General features: G+C 31.7%; 2 long non-coding RNA genes across 2 annotated transcripts; one reads left to right on the forward strand and one right to left on the reverse strand.

Moving 5' to 3' along the window:
• Positions 1-1,250: 1,250 nt before the first annotated feature.
• On the reverse strand, positions 1,251-12,750 carry LOC110865682. Its single transcript, XR_002550883.2, has 10 exons — positions 11,775-12,750; positions 11,479-11,693; positions 11,327-11,414; positions 11,059-11,120; positions 10,704-10,864; positions 10,479-10,600; positions 10,229-10,326; positions 2,598-2,665; positions 2,066-2,518; positions 1,251-1,304 (listed from the first exon to the last, which is right to left on the reverse strand). It is a non-coding gene; the product is annotated as an uncharacterized LOC110865682 (long non-coding RNA).
• Positions 6,852-9,420, forward strand: LOC110865692. The gene is made up of 3 exons (XR_002550886.2): positions 6,852-7,123; positions 8,670-8,764; positions 9,075-9,420. It is a non-coding gene; the product is annotated as an uncharacterized LOC110865692 (long non-coding RNA).
• Positions 12,751-22,321: the final 9,571 nt, after the last annotated feature.

Below are 22,321 nucleotides of genomic sequence, written 5' to 3' on the forward strand. Positions count from 1 at the left end.
TGAAATTAATCTAACTATCATCACCAAAAATACAAATTCAAATATCACAAAACTTTCAACCTAATTTGAAATAACCGCATCTACTAACAAATCTACATCAAGATTAAAGATAAGAATCACAAAAGAACATGGTAAGATATATAACACTCATTGCAACTTATCAGAACATCAAACGGATCCCTTGTTCAAATCTGTGGATCCCTTGCCAGATAAAGCTTGTGATACATCTCATGAAACCCTAGATCTGCTCATCGAGCATCCCACAGAACAAACTAAAATCAAAAATACATAACAATCTATCTTTTCACAATTCCATATCTAAATGACCTAAATATCATAATTATCACACAACCATGACACTTATCAGTCCCAAAAATGAAGGAAAAGATCAAAATATAACAGAACAAAGTAAAATCAAAACTACAAAAACAATTTATCCTTTCACTATGTCATATCTGAAATTAATCTAACTATCATCACCAAAAATCCAAATTCAAATATCACAAAACTTTCAACCTAATTTGAAATAACCGCATCTACTAACAAATCTACATCAAGATTAAAGATAAGAATCACAAAAGAACATGGTAAGATATATAACACTCATTGCAACTTATCAGAACATCAAACGGATCCCTTGTTCAAATCTGTGGATCCCTTGCCAGATAAAGCTTGTGATACATCTCATGAAACCCTAGATCTGCTCATCGAGCATCCCACAGAACAAACTAAAATCAAAAATACATAACAATCTATCTTTTCACTATTCCATATCTAAATGACCTAAATATCATAATTATCACACAACCATGACACTTATCAGTCCCAAAAATGAAGGAAAAGATCAAAATATAACAGAACAAAGTAAAATCAAAACTACAAAAACAATTTATCCTTTCACTATGTCATATCTGAAATTAATCTAACTATCATCACCAAAAATACAAATTCAAATATCACAAAACTATCAACCTAATTTGAAATAACCGCATCTACTAACAAATCTACATCAAGATTAAAGATAAATCAACATTTAGAACCTAACCTGAGTCGATTCATCACAAAACACATGCGAAACTCCTTCGTAAACCTCAGATTTCGTCCTTCGAACATCCGTCAACCGCTTCACCTGAAAAGTAAGAATCACAAAAGAACATGGTAAGATATCTACTAACAAATCTACATCAAGATTAAAGATAAATCAACATTTAGAACCTAACCTGAGTCGATTCATCACAAAACACATGAGAAAATCCTTCGTAAACCTCAGATTTCGTCCTTCGAACATCCGTCAACCGCTTCACCTGAAAAGTAAGAATCACAAAAGAACATGGTAAGATATCTACTAACAAATCTACATCAAGATTAAAGATAAAGCAACTTATCAGAACATCAAACGGATCCCTTGTTCAAATCTGTGGATCCCTTGCCAGATAAAACGGATCCCTTGTTCAAATCTGTGGATCCCTTGCCAGAACATCTCATGAAACCCTTGATCTGCTCATCAAACGGATCTGGTGATAGATTCAAACGGATCTGGTGATAGATCTCACGAAACCCTAGATCGCCGAGAAGAGAGAGAAGAGAGAGAGAAGATCTGATGTTGTTTTGTGAGATGTGTGAGCATTGAGAGAGAAAGCATATGGTGATCCGTGTGAAGTCAAATGGACGGTCCCGATCTTGATCCGTGTGAGAAAGTTAAACAATTGGACGGCAGATGTATAACCTTGTAAAGGGTAAATGGTTTTGTGTTTTCTTGTGCCTTAACAGCTGTACATTGTGCATTAAGTGTTTTTTCAACACCTTGTTCAATTACCATCTTGTCCTTCACATATCCTTATTAAAGTAGTATATATATATATATATATATATATATATATATATATATATATATATATATATATATATATATATATAATAAGTGGCAAAAGGATACCCAATCGTTAAAACACATAGCAAGGAAAAAAGCCACATTCAATTTCCATCAAACATGCAAGTATACGCGATCGAACAATCAACAATGCTGAAACAAATATCAAAATAAGCATCATAAAAAATTAATTACCATACAACAGTTCCATGTCCACTCGGTTAGATCTCCCCAATAACTCGAAACCGCAGCCTGATCACAGTTCCGATATCGGCCTATTTCATCAACCAGGCCTTCAGCACCGACTCCCGCGGCAGAGCTCATCATCATTTGAGCGATTGAAATTATTAACATATAAATTAGACACAAAACAATAAAATTAAAGGTTACAATAGAGAATCAGTAAGACAATGTTTAGAATGAACCTGGATTCTAGAAAAGGGCAATTTAGGGTTTTGCGAAGGGAAGAGGATATTGCCTACAGCCTGGCCAAAACCATGTTTCTGAATTCTGAATCAAAACCTGCGATTATTTGAACATTTTTTTGTAGGATCTGAAGCACCAAAACATGATTCCAAGAGTCGACGTTCCTGGCTTCTGTTTCTCGTCTCTCTCTACATCATGAAGCACTCTCATTTTCCCTTTAATCTGTCCCACAAATAACAACTTAATTAAAAAAACCCTGCATATATATCTTCGCTGATATTAATAACATGTGATGCCTTACTTATTCCACCTCGAGAAATATGAAATATTCAGTCAAAGACATGAGGATGTCCATAATGCATTCGCACTCTGCAATATAAACCAATAAATTGAAATATTAGAATCTCACTTCGTTAACTGAAATTTTTAAGAGACAAAAATACAAAGATGGTCCCTGTGGTTAACTAAATTTTGAATTTGGTCCCTCGCTTTTCAAAAGTACACGAACGGTCACTGTGGTTCGCACTTTGTACTCATTTAGTCCCCAGCTTACAAATCTAAAGGTTTTAGCATGTCTAAGTTAGGGACTAAATGCATTACAAAGGGCAAACCACTACTAGAAAACTACATATTTTTCTACAAAAGTTTCCCACAAATTTCCCACAACTCAAATTTTGTTACAATTTTTCTACAGTTTTCTCGCAAAAAAGAAAACCAAAAAAAATCCAAAACTTTTCTTCAATTTTCCGACAAAATTGTCACACAACTACCAATTGTAGCATTTTCGTCACAACATTAATTGGCTTTTCGACAAAATTTCGACAAAAAACATTAAAATCTTGTATTATTTGTACCCACAACAAAATAAATAATTTAAAAAATAAAATTTCTAATTTTGTCTGAAAGTTGTAGCAAATTGACACCACTTCCTACGGATTTTCGACAAAAAAAAGTTAATTTATTTGTTATTTATCAATTTTAGAAATACAAATAATTTTTAAAATAAAATATTAAATTTGTCGGAAATTGGTAGCAAATTTACACTAGTTGCTACGGATTTCCCACAAAAAATAAGTTAATTTATTTTTTATTGTTCAGTTTTAGAAAAATAGATAATTTTAAAATAATACGTTACATTTGTCTAAAATTTGTAGCAAACTGACACCACTTGCTACAGATTTTCGACAAAAAAAGTTAATTTATTTGTTACTTATCAATTTTAGAAAAATAAATAATTTTTAAAAATAAAATGTTACATTTGTCGGAAATTTGTAGCCAATTAGCACTAGTTACTACAGATTTCCTACAAAAAATAAGTTAATTTATTTTTTATTATTCAATTTTAGAAAAATAGATAATTTTAAAATAATACGTTAAATTTGTCTAAAATTTGTAGCAAACTGACACCACTTGCTACAGATTTTCGACAAAAAAAATATTTATTTGTTACTTAACAATTTTAGAAATATAAATAATTTTTAAAAATAAAAATGTTAAATTTGTCAGAAATTTGTAGCAAATTAGCACTAGTTACTACAGATTTCCTACAAAATAGTTATTTTATTTGTCAATGTTAATTTTGTCAGGAATTTGTAGCAAACTAACACACCAGTTGCTACAGATTTCCTACAAAAAAATATACATTTATTTTTTATTTATCAAATTTTTAAAAAATATATAATTTTGAAAGTAAAATTTTACATTTGTCGATAATTTGTAGGAAATTGACAATAGTTTCTACAAAATTCCTACAGACAGAAAGTTATTTTATTTGCTATTTATCAAATTTAGAAAAACTTATATTTTTAAAAAATAAAATGTTAAATTTGTCAGAAATTTGTAGCAAACTAACACCAGTTGCTACACATTTCCTACAAACAAAATATACTTTTATTTGTTGGTTATCAATTATAAAAAAACATATAATTTTGAAAATAAAATTTTACATTTGTCGATAATTTATAGGAAATTGACAACAGTTCCTACAAATTTCCTACAAACAGAAAGTTATTTAATTTGCTATTTATCAAATTTAGAAAAACATGTATTTTTAAAAAAATAAATCTTAAATTTGTCAGAAATGTATGTGTAGCAAATTATCACCGGTTGCTACAGATTTCCTTAAAAACAATATTATATTTGTTAATTGTCAATTATAAAAAATCATATAATTTTAAAAAATAAAATGTTAAATTTATCAATAATTTGTAGCAATTGACCCCTGTTGAGGAAGAATTACGGGCGCGATACCATACCATACAATACCATACCATTCCATACCATAGTACACTATACTATATGATACGATACGATACGATCCTACACTGTACGATACGATACTATACTATACCATCCTACACTATACTATACCATCCTACACTATACTATACTATACGATACTATACTATACCATCCTATACCATACCATACCATACCATACCATACCATACCATACCATACCATACCATACCATACCATACCATACCATACCATACCATACCATACCATACCATACCATACCATACCATACCATACCATACCATACCATACCATACCATACGATACTATACTATACTATATGATACCATGCCATGATATACTATATATACCATACTATACTGTATGATGCCATACGATCCTATGCCACACAACACGACACTGTATTACTATATACCATACAGTACGATGCCATATGATCCTATGCCACACAACACGACACTGTATTACTATATACCATACTGTACGATGCCATACGATCCTATACCATACAACATGACACTGTATTACTATATACCATACTGTACGATGCCATACGATCATATACCATACAACACGACACTATACTACACCACACAATACTATACGATACTATACTATACGATACTATATTATGTGATACTATACAATACAATACGATATGATACCATACCATACCATACCACTACAATACAATACACAGTACTATACTATACTATACTATACTACACTACACTACACTACACTACACTACACTACACTACACTACACTACACTACACTACACTACACTACACTACACTACACTACACTACACTACACTACACTACACTACACTACACTACACTACACTACACTACACTACACTACACTACACTACACTACACTACACTACACTACACTACACTACACTACACTACACTACCCTACCCTACCCTACCCTACCCTACACTACACTACACTACCCTACCCTACCCTACACTACACTACACTACACTACACTACACTACACTACACTACACTACACTACACTACACTACACTACACTACACTACACTACACTACACTACACTACACTACACTACACTACACTACACTACACTACACTACACTACACTACACTACACTACACTACACTACACTACACTACACTACACTACACTACACGATACAATACGACACTATACGACACCCTATTACATTGTACTATACGATACGATACCCTACTATATTATACTATACTATACGATACGGTAAGATACGATACGGTACGGTAAGATACGATACGGTACGGTACGATACGGTAAGATACGATACGATACGGTACGGTACGATACTACACTGTACTGCACTGCACACGACACTATATTACTATACAATACTATACTATACTATACGATACTATACAATACGATACCAAGCTACGATACTATACTATAGGATACGATACGATACCATTCCATACCATACTATATTAGACTTTATTATACTAGGCTATATCATACTATAACTAAGATACAACACGATGCGATATTATATGATACCATATAATAAGATATTAACAAACAACACTATAACTCTTCCAAGGGGTTCGCGTATAACCCGACTTTCCTAAAAAAATAATAATAAAAATAAAATGAAAATGGTTACGTAATAACGAGTAGCAATAATATATTTTTAGTGCAATGTGTCGTGTTTGAGTTTAAAATTCATATATTTATTCTACTTGTTTAACTTTAATATAAATCTAACTTAAAAAATATTAATAGTTGTGCAGTGATGACACGAGCTTTATCTCAATGCAAGACAGTTAACAATGGAGCTCCTTGCTGAGTTGACGTTGATGTGGAATATATTTTATTTTAATTTTTTAGAGGAACTAAGATAAGAATGTGTTTTTTTTTTTTTTGAAAAAACAAAATAAGAAACCTATACACATAACAAAAAAATCACATACTTCATATATATTGGTAAACTAATTGTATAGATAACGAAACGAACCGATATCGACCGAACGACGATATCCGTATTGATATTAGTTACAATCGATGTAAAAATGTCTAGATACCCTATTGGTCATACCGTAATAAACCGAACCAATATTGACCGGATGCTTGCTATTTAAAAGTTAAAAATCATGTCGTCCCACTGCGAAGAGCGGATGTAACCCACTAATTATTATTAAATATTTTGTGACAAAATTGTAGGTGATTGAAAAGAGACTTTTAACTTCCAAAAATCTCAAAAGTTAATTGAACTTCCTTCCCTCCTGAATTTCATTAGTTCCCCCATCAAATTTTCAAATATTTTGTACTTCCCTCCACAATTTTCATTAGGTTTAGTTTCTCCCCCAAATCCCTAACTTTCTCTCCATACCATCACTTTTTTTTGGGTCTTTCCCTCTGTGCGCGCGGCTGCCCACCAACGCCGACCGCCACCTACCAAGATTACCCACCCCAACGATGAACCACCATCACCGGCTCTCTCCACCATGGTATATCTCTCTCTCCATCACCACTGAATTTTCCCCCAAAGCCCTCTCTCTTTCGCTGATTACTTGCCTGATCTCACCGTAAGTTTATATGCATATGTGATTTATGTCTTATTTGAATTGATTTAATGATTTGTTTGTCTTATATATGAGAAAAAAAATGTTGTTGTTGCTTTGAATTTTGGCTCAGTTAAGGGTTTCGTATTCTGTGTATTGTGGGACTTTGGATCTATTGTATAATAATGTTAATTAATGTGATGAATTTGATTAAGCTATTGTATAATAATGTTAATTAATGTATGCAACTATAAAAGGGCCCAGTTAGCCTTAAAACTGATTACTTCTTTTGTGCACAAGATTAAGCTAATTGTAGACTTTAAAGTAACATATATGATGAATTAAAAGAGTTCGAAAATATTATAGTTTTGGTTTTCTAGTAAGTATGCTCTAGAATGTGTGATGATTATTCTTTTAGATGTTGTGTCTAAGCATGTCACTAGTTAAACTTGCACAGATTGATGACAACCGATAGATCGATTATTATAAAAAATTAAGAATACAACTATGTCTTTGGTACCATATATGTAATTGGGTTATATGCGAATAAATAGGAATGAGATATATTTTAGATAATTGGGCCGACCTCACCTAATACTTTTAACAACGACACACACGTCGTGTAAGTCGTAAGTCCTTTTAACAACAAAAGCCTTTTCCTAAATCAACCTGACCCGACCCGAAACCCGCTCCAACCCGAACATGTTCTGACCCGAACCCATTCCGACCCGAACCCGTTTTAACCCAAACCAAAACAACCCTTTTTTAGGATACTAATAATTTACTTTTATAAATTCTAACTTTTTAACTGTGTTAAAACAATTGAACTATGTTAAAACAGACACCTGGAATTCGGGTCGGGTCGGGTCATGGGTCAAAACATGGTCGGGTCATGGGTCAAATGTATTAGTTCGGGTCATGGTTTTAAAAACGGTTGATGCGCGCCTCAGGGGGTCAAAAATGCCCCCTATTAAAACATAATCAATTTGGGACTTGTATTTACTTCGGTATGACCAAAAAAAAGTTAAGAGCTAGTAACTAGACTTTTAAGGTCAAATGGACTTGTATACAATTTCACACTTATTTTAATGTTTTATATTTCTTTCAAACGGATCATGGTTTGACTTTGAAGGTCAAATATATTAGCATCAAGAATTTGTAGTACTTCATTTAGATTTGGATATGCTGTTTAAAATGCAGACTTTTGTAATAAGTTTTTATCCAGCGATTTTAGATCTTATTTATATATGTTGGAGTGAATTTGCTTTCGTCTTTTCATTTAGGTTGCTTATATTATATTTGATTGATAGATGTTAAAGAAGAAATGGTTCATATTCAGTTTTGATTACCAACAATCCGAACTGTAGTGACAGTCATGAATATAATCTATATGTTGCGAATCTGATGCACACTCTATTTGATATCCAGACTTCTTTCTATATAATACACAATTGATAGATACGTATAAGTCGTATATGTTGTTTAAAATGCTTTTGAGTTATCCATTTAGGTGATTAAAACTGAATGTGTTATATAAGTATGTAATCTCTACTTGTTATTGTGTATGTAGGATCATGAGGAGCTGTTTGAAACCATCTCCTAAGCACTTATATCGTTAGTTGACCGTGATTGCTTAAGTGGTTGGGGAGGACATGTCTACATTGTGTAAGTTTCCTTTTGACTTAAATTACTTTATGCAAACCCACCCATACTATCTTATAAATGATCTAAAATGACCCATATAAAAGTTTCAGGTATATTTTATCATATTTGAGTTGAAATGGCACAATCTTGCATGCATCTTCATAGCATTAGCTAGGTATCACATGTAGATGCATTAGCAGTTGGAACGAAACTTTTGTTTTCTTATTTGATGTAAAAATGCACCATGTACCAAAAATATTAACTTTTTGTCTTTTTTTTATATAAAAACTTCTAGCATTTTGTTCTTTATTGTGTTTGTTATCATTTTTAGTTGGTTTTCAAACACATCTGGATAAAGAATGGGAGGCTTGACAAGATTTGGAAAACCAAATGTGAAGAAAGAATGTGAAGAAAGAAAGCTACGTGGGCGGGCTGAAAGAGATTAAGGGGAGCAACGAATGCAAAAACAATTGAAAGGTGTTATGAGAAAATTAGATTGTCCGTGTAGTTAAAGGTAGTTTTTTTTGTGTACTATTTAGATCAATATGTTAAAAATTGTTGGTTTTGTAATATGTGATAACTTGAGTTTATGTTATTGTATCTTTGGTTAATTCGTAAACAAGATTGTATTAGATATTTTCTGCATTTTTAGCTGAAAAAACTGATTTTTATTTATTTCTTTTAGATTTTTTTTTGTTATTTGTCGGAAATTCGTAGGAAACCGAAAATTAATGTATTGTCAAAAAGTTGTTGGAAAATTTAAAGAAAAATATTTGTGGGAAATTTGTAAGAAAAATTAGAACTTATTTGTTTGAAATTTGTAGGAAAATTTAAAATCTATTTGTTAGAAATTTGTAAGAAAAATAAGAAATTATTTGTCGAAAATTTGTAGGAAAAATTAGAATTTATTTGTCGGTATTTTGTCAGAAATTAAAAAACATATAATGACATTAATATTATCGTTATTAATAAAAAATATTATTATTATTATAATAAAAATATATTTTTTTTATTTGTAGGAAATTTGTAGCAAACTGTTAAGAGAAAGTTTTATAATTTTGTCAGAATTTTGTCACAAAATAAAAATAATTATTTGTAATTATGGAAAATATTTCTTATTAATGTTATTAATTTTAAAGTAAAATATCATAAAATAAAATACAAAAATAGGCATAATTGTGGAAGAATTGTAGGAAAAACATAAAAAAACGGTTTGTAGGTATTTTGTGGCAACATTTGTGACGATAGATTTTTGTCAAAAATTTGTGGGAAATTTTGTCATAGTTTTGTAGCTAACGTGATTTTCGACAATTTTATTTTGCACGAAATTTTTTGTAGCAAATCTGTGGATAAGACCAATTTCCTACAAATTTGCTACAAATTTGGCTGTCACAAAGGATACAGTTTTCTAGTAGTGAACCATAGGGACTATCCGTGTACTTTTAGCAAGAAATACGTAATAAAAACATGCATTTGACAGCATACCCTAGCTCAGATGTCAGGAGATTGTGAGTTACTACATCATATAACTCATACACAGCTTTCGCAGCTCCTTTTGCAAGCTGAGGAGTTTCATCCATGATCTGATACAACAATTTGAAGTAAACAACGTCATGTGATATACACCTTACCAGCTATAAAGATAATGAAAAATGGGATTTAGTTGATATAAGATCCATGCAGGAACTGTACATGTAGGATTGTTCCGTTTAAATATTAAATTAGCAAAAATTACCAGAAGACCAGTCAATGCAGTAAATCTTGACAGCACCAAAATGAAGCTTCTTAAGATTTAAAGTCATGACAAGTGAATTCTCCTCTATACTATTGTTGATCTCACGAAAAATCCTCTCAACCCTGTAAGGAAGTAAATTGGTTAAATCAAAATGGCCTGAAAAAGAATAAGGAATAATATATTTCCAAACACAGATGGAAAAAATAAAACTGTACAAAAACGAACCAGAGTTTTCCTTCACCGTCAATTAAAGACAGTAGAATTTTCTCAATACTATAATAGCATTCCTGGACAGCATATGCCATATATTCATCTCTGATAATTCTACTCCAAAGATCATGTTGAGTATCCTTGCAGTCTATAGCTAAGTCAATGGCATAATATATCTGACCAAATAGTCCATGGTCAACACATAATCAAATTGTGACAAACAAATGATTTATCGGCTGTTACCACTTTAGTGATAACAATATACATTTTAAAGTCTGTGTTTCCTATGCAAATTGCAACATAGATAATAACTCCATAATAAGATGTATAGTAGAACAAATATACATTCAATCGAGGAATTGAGAATTACCTTGCAATGGTGTGAACAACTTATAAATCCAAAATTGATTGCATCATCGAAAACAAATAACCCTAGACAAAAAAAGGGAAATAATAAAAACTACAAATACACATTCTTCTTCAATCGAATGAGCAAAACATCTAAAACCCTAGTGAAATAATTCAATCCAATAATCAAAATCAAATTACGTATGCATCATCCAGTTAAGCAACATTATTCATGGCGTCAAAAGCCGCTTAAAAATAAGATGAAAAGAGAAAGAAGAACTTTAGATTACCAGGCATCATTCTTGCTGTCGGAGTTAATCAACATCACCAATCGCTAGATACTGAAAACGTAAACAGAACGAAAAAGCCCTGATTGATCTGCACCAGTGGAAGTTCATAAGAAGAAGAAGAAATCAATGTAAAATGGGAGAAGAAAACTTACAGTTTCCAAATCCCTAAATGAACGATCACATCACCCGAACTGAAGAAACCCTAAGTCAACTATTGTCGCCGACATCATTTCTCTTCAGGCCACCGCCAACGTTACAAAGGAATAATTGATAGAGAAGAGAAACCCTAAATTAACCCATGCCGTTGCCATTGTTCCTATTTAGGCCACCGCCACCGCCATCACCATCTTCCTCATTGTCGATGAAACTGTCAAAATTTTAGAGAAAGTTATGGTCACGAAACCAATAAAAAGTATAAAATCAAATATACACTACAAAATCGACATACCTGGAAGTGAATAAGCTTGATTTTTGAATCCTTTGTTAAGCCATTCAAGCCTAAGTGATTAAGAGAGAATGAGATGCAAGTAGAAGAAGAAGAAGTAGATGATAGTTTAGGGTTTTAGGAAAGCGTATGGTAGAAGCTTCAAGGCAAAGGAAGACGTAGCTAAGATGTGAATCTAGGGTTTCAAGTATGATGCGGCGAAAGAGAAGAATGTGGATGTAGAGAAATTTAGGTTTTTTAGATGCTTTATATACACGGGTTTGTTCTTCAAAATTAACTCCATATCCAAATCGGTACTAATGAGTACTAAACCCTAATTTCATGTTCTTCAAAACCCTTACATTTGCTCGTAGCCGGGCAATTAAGACACATATATATGTAACATAAACGAACAGAAGAATCTAATCATATGAAAATGAAGCCCTAATTCAAGAAATAAAAAAACGAACCTAATGCTTACCTTTGCAGAACATTATGAATGAAAGAAAATGATGATTATACTTGAAATTTTTGATTCAAGGAGTTGAAAATAGGGTTTTGATCCTTAGAGATGGTAGCAGAAGGAGTTGAAAATGTTCAAAACATTACTTTCAGATGAAATTGCGATATCAAATCTACATAATCGATTGTAAAAAAGCTAACTTGAGACACCATTGTTGCTTGCGTATGCGCAGATAAGGTTTAGAGGGAGAAAAAGGAATGGATCAAAGGGTTTCAACATACCTGTATCAATTGGATAACATATGGTTGTGGATATCACAATTTATGCCCATTTTGGTGCTTCTTAAAAGAATATAATGGAGAATTGAACAAAGATTTGTCAATCCTGACGTATGTTGAGAGGAGATGAAGAAGAATTAGGGTTTCTCATCAAATAAAGATGGGCAGAAAACTGAACCATATCAATAACAGAGACAAAAGAATACATAGGATTCGATTCCATCTTTGTGGTTTACCTGAATCTGCAAAGAAGAATAAAGCAGCGGATGATTCGTATTTAGGGTTTGTGAAAAAGGAAGTTATGAGAGAGAACAAAGCGTTAAAAGGAATATATAATGATCCATTTGAAAACATGGGTGACCCGAATGTATCTGGATCCCGCGTCCAACTTTTGAGAATTTTCCTTTGTGTATTGAGAATTAAGATGGATTCCCTCCCAAAATCACCCTCTAGTTCACTATAACATGCCACATAAGCAAAATGGCTCTACCATTCAAAGACAAATAGCCCAAAGCATCTCATTTATTAATATATATAGATATAGATGATACTCGCAAGTAAAAAATGTTAAGAAAATCTGATGTAAATGAAAGAATATTTGCAATATTAATACTCCCTTAAAGGTTATCATTGCTCCAAAGTAGTGATACTAAGGGTTACATGAATGAGTTAACACTCTAGTTACGTATTTGGCCAAATACGACTTAAATATGTTCAACCTAAATATCGTAACCTATATGACTATGGCTGGAATAATATAATTGTAATATATCATCTCAAATAGCTACTAAACTTTTTATTTAGTTAAAAGAAAATTAACATATTTAGAAAGATAAATGTAATATATTTTAGACATTATCATTTAGGTTAAATATGATGAAGAAACAATATTTGCTATTACAAATGTGTTTGGACATAATCTTTCATACATACATGTACACATATATTTGTACAAAAATAGCGGGATATTCTCCACGCACTACAACGAGCATTAGGTCGGTATCGTTTCCGCTCTCTTCATGATACTGGTATGGTATTGGAACTTGCAGGGCCGTCTCCGAAAATCATAAAAAAAAAAATTGGCCCTATTCGAGATAAAAAAATTTGGAACCTATTCGCAAATCTTCAAATAATATAAACTCATCAATCATTCAATCAAATATATAATTACTAAAAACCCATAATACTACGATAATTGTTATGAAATAGATAAAACAAATTTGGACCCTATTCACAAATCTACTCACTGCAACTGGATCACTAAAAGTCTAAATCACTGGGAAATTGCGAAATTCCCTGATCTGATCGAATGATGATCGACGTTTTGTTTCCAGTTTCCCGCGTCCCAATTCCCTGTGCGATATACTATATTGTCTGTGACAGTACGACATTTTGTTTCCATTCCCTGATATAGCAGACCCTTATTTTTGTTTAGACTAGTCACTTGGGCTTGTTAATTGGGCCATTTTTTTAAAAACATTTAAACATGCCCTTATTTAAAAAACTTTGGGTCATTTAGCAGACCCTTATTTACCTAAACATCCAGAATATATATATATATATAGGGTCGGGATTTGGAGAAAACGGTGAAAAGTGTGAGAACGGTGAGAACGATTATGGATCGTCCGATCAAAACAATCCATGGACTAGATTGCGCGGTGGCGTTTTCGTAAATAACATCAATATTATTAGGTGGGACGCGCTTCATTAAGTGTAAAAGGGTCTTTTTACCCTCATATTCAAAACGCCATCATATGATAAAACGCCATACAAAAATAAAACGCCATTAAAAACAAAACGCCACAAATTAAAAATAAAACGCGTTGAATATTACAGGAAGATGAAACAACACAATATAATTGAATTTCAGTTATTAACATTTATTAGAAGAAATTCCCTCCCAAATTACGCGCCAAAACATCATCATATAAACAAACGTTAACCATAGCTTCCATAATCACTTCAATCTATCCATTTTCTGCAAAGAAAATCGTTAACCAAAAACGCCAACTTAAGCAAAACGCCAAAAATGGCAACAATCGTTTCGTGGAGTTGCACTCTGGGGATCAGGCGATATGTCATCCATTTTGACAACTGAAGGAGGGTGTATGTTAAGACGATCAGGGCTATTCTGAAGATGGAAGAAGAGATACCGAGGCAAATCTTATCTATTGGCATCGCTCTTGACAACGAATGCCATGAAACACATATTCTTATGAAAGCATTAACCAGCAAATTTAGCAAATTTGGACCAATCAAAGGAAATGTGAAGCCAGACCCTGTCATGACATCATGGCGTTTTGATGATGAAACAGACATGGTGACGATTACATACGACAGTGGAGAGCAGCAAGACTACTGGCTAGAGAACATCATGACAAAGCAGCGAGTGGGTTTCATGGAAGAATTGCATAACGCCACCTGTACCAACCAAGAAATAGACTCAAAATTGTAGTTAATACAAGACATGTTCAGGTGGAGGCTTCAAAATCTTCAGGAACAAGAAGCTAATGAAGATGAATGTGATGACATGGATGAAGATCAAGATGAAGACTCCGAGGAGGAAGAAGATGACACAAGTGATGGATACTATTCAGATAAAGTACCTTCTGACGAAGGATTTTAATTTTTTTCCTTATTTTTTTCTTCTATGTAATCTTCTTTTTTTAAGATAATTAAATGATATATTACTATCATTATTAGCAAAACGCAAAAATAATACTAAACATGGTTTACCCCTAACAAAACGCCATAAATAACAAAAAAATATTTTCCACCTTATTATTTTATTTACTTCGTTATTATATTTTGTCATGATAGTTTGCATAAGGCCACTTAAAAAAAACGCCAAACTTAGAAGATGAGACGTCTATAACCTATAAAACTGATAAAAGCTGATCAACACAGTAAATACAAAATACAGTAACTGAAGAGACAGTTACTTTATAACTATCATTTATTACAATAAGAAGTCCCGTCTAAACTACGCGCCAAAAAACTCCTATAAGAGAGGGGTCTATACACAATGAAATTAATCACACACAGAAAAACACAAAAACGCCATATCCTTTAGAAACCACTCCCTTTAAAACGCCACAGATGTCAAAGTTTTCACTGAAATGCATCCTTTTTCTGTGGTGGTTAACTCAATAAAATTTTGCTGAATGAGATGGACAAATATTTAAGGAAAAGAGACTGATAACAGTGATATGCCATCATGTGAGCTTTATTCTTGATGATTATAGGCATGGAAGAAAGGGTTCAACTAAAGTGTAAAATGCTATTTTGGACTCCGTTATTACAACTAGCATCAAGTAAGAGTTGATCTTCAATGACATGCCGCCAAACAATAATATCAGACCAAAAAATAGGATGCCACTAAGCAGCTTCTTCTAAAAAAGACGACGTTTATGTAGGAAAGTTGGCAACTACCAAAACTATTCAAAAAAGGTTCAAAACGCCAAAACAAATTCAAAAAGATAGAGGCTGATGACAGTGAAGATTCGGAAGAGAAATTAGATTACAATTTTTTTATTATTTTAGTTTTCATTTTATATTGTTTTGATATCAAGTTATATGTTGATTTGTTAACTAGTTCTCTATAAAAAAAAGAAAAAAATAACATTATTATATAAAACGCCAAAAACTACAAACAACAAAAAGCTAGAAGTATGGAAACTGGGAGAAAAGCTGCTGGCAAAAACCTTGTAAAGGTTATTAAACGCCAAAAGATTCACTAAACGCCAAAAAAATTGGTCTTATTGTAATCTTATGCAAATATTAGAGACTCGTAGTAAATTATTATACAAAACGTCATAACGCCAAAAAAATTAACCAGAAAACTCTATAACGCCAAAAAATTATATATGTGACACAAAAACAATTAATTCAACGCCAGAAAGTTTAAAAAATACGATTAACGCCAAAAAAACTTAGACGCCATAAAATATAATACCGCGTTGGGGAAATAAAAGAAGAAATGAAAAGACAAAAAAGCTCCTTCGCCTTTCTCTATGACGCGTGACACGTGTTAGGCCAGGAAGCGTTCTCACCGTTCTCAAACTTTTGAGCGTTTTCTCCTGAACCCGTTTCTATATATATATATATATAGGGGATGGTTCAAATAAAAACTACTTTTATTGTGAAAACTCGAAAACTAACTAAAAAAAGCGTAAAAAACACACAAAAATTTTGTTTTTCAATTTTTTTTATAAAAATCGCAGATTTTTTTATATAAAAAAAACTTTTTTTCCAAGAATTTTTTTTTTGTAGTACACATGTGCACTACAATTTTTTTTTGAAATTTTTTTTATATAAAAAATGGCGAAAATTGGTATGCCAAAAAAAAAAAAAATTGGTATGTATTTTTGGCTTTTTTAACTGGTTTTCGAGTTTTCACAATAACTAGTGGTTTTCATTTGAACCTTCCCATATATATATATATATATATATATAGTGTAGGGATATGGTAAAAAGTGTTTAAAATGTGAGAAGGGTAAGAAGTGTTTTAAACCATTGGATATTTGATCTAATGGTTGAGATCAATAGGGTATAAAAATGTAAATTGTGTTTTAATTAGAAGGGCCTTATGTAAAATTGAAGGGCAATAGTGTCTTTTCAAATGTTTCAAATATGGTAACCGTATCCTACACAACCAAAACCCCCATTATTCTCCTAAAAATCAACGACTTTCCCCAATCAAAAATGGTGACCGTATCCTACACTATATGAAGAAGATATAACACTATGAACCCTTGATAAAACACTATATGAAGATATAACACTATGAACCAGAAAAATCAAGATGTCTGTACAGAATATAACACTACTGATTGGGGATAAAACACTATGAACCAGAAAATCAAGATGTCTGTACAGAATATAACACTATTGATTAGAGATAAAACACTATAAACCAGAAAATTAAGATGTCTGTACAGAATATAACACTATTGATTGGGGATAAAACACTATACATCTGTAAATGCTATAAAACACCAAAATCGAAGAAGGGCGCAGAAAGTAAACAACTGTATTGTATCTGAGGAAGGTATCTGGCGATTTCATGTATTTATAATTGATGAAGAATTATGCGTAGATGATAATCTTATTGGATCTGGCAAAAAAATTCAAAATTCGAATCAATCCCTATAAAAACTCATCGTCAGTTTTTTTTTGGGCAGTACTCTTGGAAATCAATTAAATGATAAGAATGTCAAATTACTAATATACCCTTTTGAATTAGTTAGGATAAAGGACACTTGTCATTCCCAAATTATTTCTCACACTTCTCACAAAAGTTCCACTTTGTACAGGATCCTCTACCTATATATATATATATAGGACAAGGATCCATTAGGAACCACCCTTTATTGCGAGAACCGCGAGAACCAATGTGAACACAACCAAAAATACTTAAAAAAAGCTAAAAAACACACAATTTTTTTTTAAAATAATTTTTTATAAAAAAATCGCTACTTTTAGTAGCAATTTTTTTTCTTTTTAATTTTTTTTTTAATTTTTTTTTAAAATTTTTATTTGCCTACTAAAAGTAGCGATTTTAACTTAAAAAATATTAATTTTTTTTTTGTGATTTTTTTGATTTTTTTAGATTTTTTTAGGTTTTTTGTGGGTTTAGTTTTTAGCATTTTAGCTTGGGGGGGGGGGGGGGTGTTTAGGTTTTTGGGGGGTGGGGGAGGGGGGGTTAGGTTTTGGGGAGGGGGGGTTAGGTTTTGGGGAGGGGGGGGGGTTAGGTTTTTTTTAGCTATTTTAGGTTGTGTTCACATTGGTTCTCGCGGTTCTCGCATGAACCTTACCTTATATATATATATATATATATATATATATATATATATATATATATATATATATATATATATATACATATATATATATATATATATATATATATATAGGGGGACCGCTAAAATAAAAACCACCTCCAGTTGTAAGAACCACAAGAACCATTTTCTGGCATTTAGATCTTCAAAATGGATGGATGAGATTAAAAGTAGTTAAAATTAATATTAAATACTTTTTGTCTTATTATGTTTTTAATATTTTATTATTAAATGGTATTTAAGTAAAATTACTTTTTTTGTCTTTTTATATATATTATATTTAATTGCCTTTTTGTCCTATTCATTAATTACTTTCTATTAAAAAACAGAATTTTTTGTTAAACAATATTTTAAAATCAGATTTTTATTATATTTTTTTTAAGATTTTCAAAATGGATGGATGAGATTAAAACATTTTTAAGAGCCGTGTTTTTTACGAACGTTTTTTACGGAATGTTTTACGACCTGTATTTACACTCCGTTTTTTCGCGTCGTTTTTTCGACCGGTTTTTCACGCGCCGTTTTTTACGTTCTACGTTAAAAAAAAATTTCTGAGATTTTCAAAATGGATGGATGAGATTAAAAACATTTTTAAGAGCCGTTTTTTTTACGAGCGTTTTTTTAAGTAACGTTTTACGACCTGTTTTTAAGCTCCGTTTTTTCGCGTCGTTTTTTCAACCGGTTTTTTACGCGCCCCTTTTTACGTTTTACGTTAAAAATTTACATAAAAGAGTACGTTTTACATTTCTGCGTTAAAAAGTTTACGCTTTACGATTTAATTTTTACATTTTTGGTTAAAAGTTTGAAAAGTTTACGTTTTACGTTTTCCGGTAAAAAGTTTACGTTTTACGTTTTCCGTTAAAAAGTTTACGTTTTACGTTTTACGTAAAAAAATTTACGTATTACGTTTTACATTTTACGGAAAACTTTTTACGTTTTGCGTAAAACTTTCTAAACTTTTTACGTTTTACGTTTTACGTTTTACGTTAAACCTTTTAAGTTTTACGTTTCACGTAAAACATTTTACGTTTTACGTTTTACGTTTCACGTAAAACTTTTTACATTTTACATTTTACGTTAAAAAGTCTACAGTTTACGTTAAAAAGTTTACGGTTTAACTTTTTTTTTTTTACAAAAACTTTTTTACGCAAAAACGACCGCACCAAGAAATCGCAATCTCGGGAGGTGTCTCAGATATATTGTTATCATCATCGACTAGGGGGGGGGGAAATAAAAAAAACCAACGACATCAAAACAAAGCGTATCACAAAAAAGGGGGTTTGGCTCAGATTATCCGATAATCAAAAGGCTGCAAAAGTGGGGTTGCAGGTTCAAAAAACCTACCCTCCGCCGTCCTTGTCGCGCCATCGTCATCAAAATCTACGGTTTTTTTTTTTTGCATCATCGCCGCCCAATCAACCATATCAAAACAGATCAAACCCACATATCAAAAATTTCCACAAAACAGATCAAACCCACATATCAGATCAAGCCCACATATCAAAAATCAAAGTTCATTAAAAAAATCAACACCCACCATTTCTAGAGAGAGAAACCCACAAGAAATCAACACCCACTAAATAAGATCAAGAACAGAAACACCCACTATTTCTAGAGAGAGAAACCCACAAGAAATCAACACCCAAACAAAATCAAGAACAGAGACCAACACCCACCATTTCATCGTCATCAGCAGTAACCGCCGTCACCACCGCCGTGGCGGCGTTGCCGTCAACAGATCAAACCTCCACATATCAGATAAAACCCCCAAAACATACCGGAGGTCTGCCGGAGCTGAATCGTTTACCCACACCCATACAATCAGAATCAAAAGAAACACAAATCATAATTTGTTTTCAAAAAGAGCTTACACAATCGAGCTCCGGCGACTTGGTTCTGTCAGCGACTCCCCACAATCGCCCCACCACGACGACCCTCCTCCTCCTTTTCTCTCGTTTGTCCGGCAACAAGCACACCCACACCCCCCTTCGTCGGCTATAGGAACGACCACCACCATCGGGTGGTGGTGAGTGACGGCCTGCAGCGACCAGACAGAGAGAAGGGACGGAGAGAGAGAAACTCGATGAGAGAGAGAGGTGGCAGAGGAGTTGTGCGGCGGTTATGGTGGTGATTCAGCGACCAGGCAGCAGTGCCGTGAGCGACGGTCGTCGACGAACCGACGCCGGCGATGGCGGCGGTTATGGTGGTGATTCAGCTTCGGCTTTTTCAAGTTTTGTTGTGTGAGTGGGTTTTAATAAAGCTGGTGATGGATGGATGAAGGGCTTGAAAAACTTCATCAGATGGATGAGTTTCAAAATAAGAATGAGGAGAGAGAGACAAAAGATGGGTTTTAATAAAGCTGGGGGTATTTAATGTGGAGAGATGTAAGATTTGACAATTGGGGTAAATGACTGAATTACCCTTTTTGTTGGGAGGATATGATTGGTGGAGAGTGGTTCTCACAACTGGGAGTGGTTTTTATTTTAGCGGCTCCCTATATATATATATATATATATATATATATATATACATAAACTTTAATAATTTTTCAGGCCTTATATTGATTTGGGCTCTGATCGCAGATACCTCCTGCACCCCGTGATAGACGGCCCTGGGAACTTGTATATATAGCTAGATTACAATATAAAAAAATATTCTGTTTTGAACACAACTCTATTTTCAACAAAATCAATACTCCAACATTGAGAAACAAATTACACCCAATTGCGTACCCATGTTTTTAAAAAAGTTAATGAATGCAGATTATTAAGTAAATCATATGAAAATTATATTCGTTAAATTCGTGTATTATTCATAGCATACGTGTGAAGTTAAATGTAAAAAAAAAGTTATGTTTTTTTTACTATATTATATCCAAGTTTTAAAGATTTAAAGAAAGTTACATTGAGCTGGTATACAATATTTAAAATTGTTGTGGCCGGAAAAAGATGAAAACTTTACTATTTCTTTTTGAAGCACAATTATTCCTAACTGTATTATACTATACTATACTATACTATACTATACTATACTATACTATACTATACTATACTATACTATACTATACTATACTATACTATACTATACTATACTATACTATACTATACTATACTATACTATAGTATACTATACGATACTATACCATACTATACCATACTATACCATACTATACCATAATATAATATAATATAATATAATATAATATAATATAATATAATATAATATAATATAATATAATATAATATAATATAATATAATATAATATAATATAATATAATATAATATAATATAATATAATATAATATAATATAATATAATATAATATAATATAATATAATATAATATAATATAATATAATATAATATAATATAATATAATATAATATAATATAATATAATATAATATAATATAATATAATATAATATAATATAATATAATATAATATAATATAATATAATATAATATAATATAATATAATATAATATACTATACTATAATATACTATACTATACTATACTATACTATACTATACTATACTATACTATACTATACTATACTATACTATACTATAATATAATATAATATAATATAACATAACATAACATAACATAACATAACATAACATAACATAACATAACATAACATAACATAACATAACATAACATAACATAACATAACATAACATAACATAACATAACATAACATAACATAACATAACATAACATAACATAACATAACATAACATAACATAACATAACATAACATAACATAACATAACATAACATAACATAACATAACATAACATAACATAACATAACATAACATAACATAACATAACATAACATAACATAACATAACATAACATAACATAATATAATATAATATAATGCAATACAGTATTTATATTTATATGTGCATATGTTATTAATACAAGACATAATACAAGACACCGTGCGTCTGTTTCATGAAAAAGTAATGATCAAAGACCAT

This window comes from Helianthus annuus, chromosome 1 (genome assembly GCF_002127325.2).
Source record: "Helianthus annuus cultivar XRQ/B chromosome 1, HanXRQr2.0-SUNRISE, whole genome shotgun sequence".
Lineage (NCBI taxonomy): Eukaryota > Viridiplantae > Streptophyta > Magnoliopsida > Asterales > Asteraceae > Helianthus > Helianthus annuus.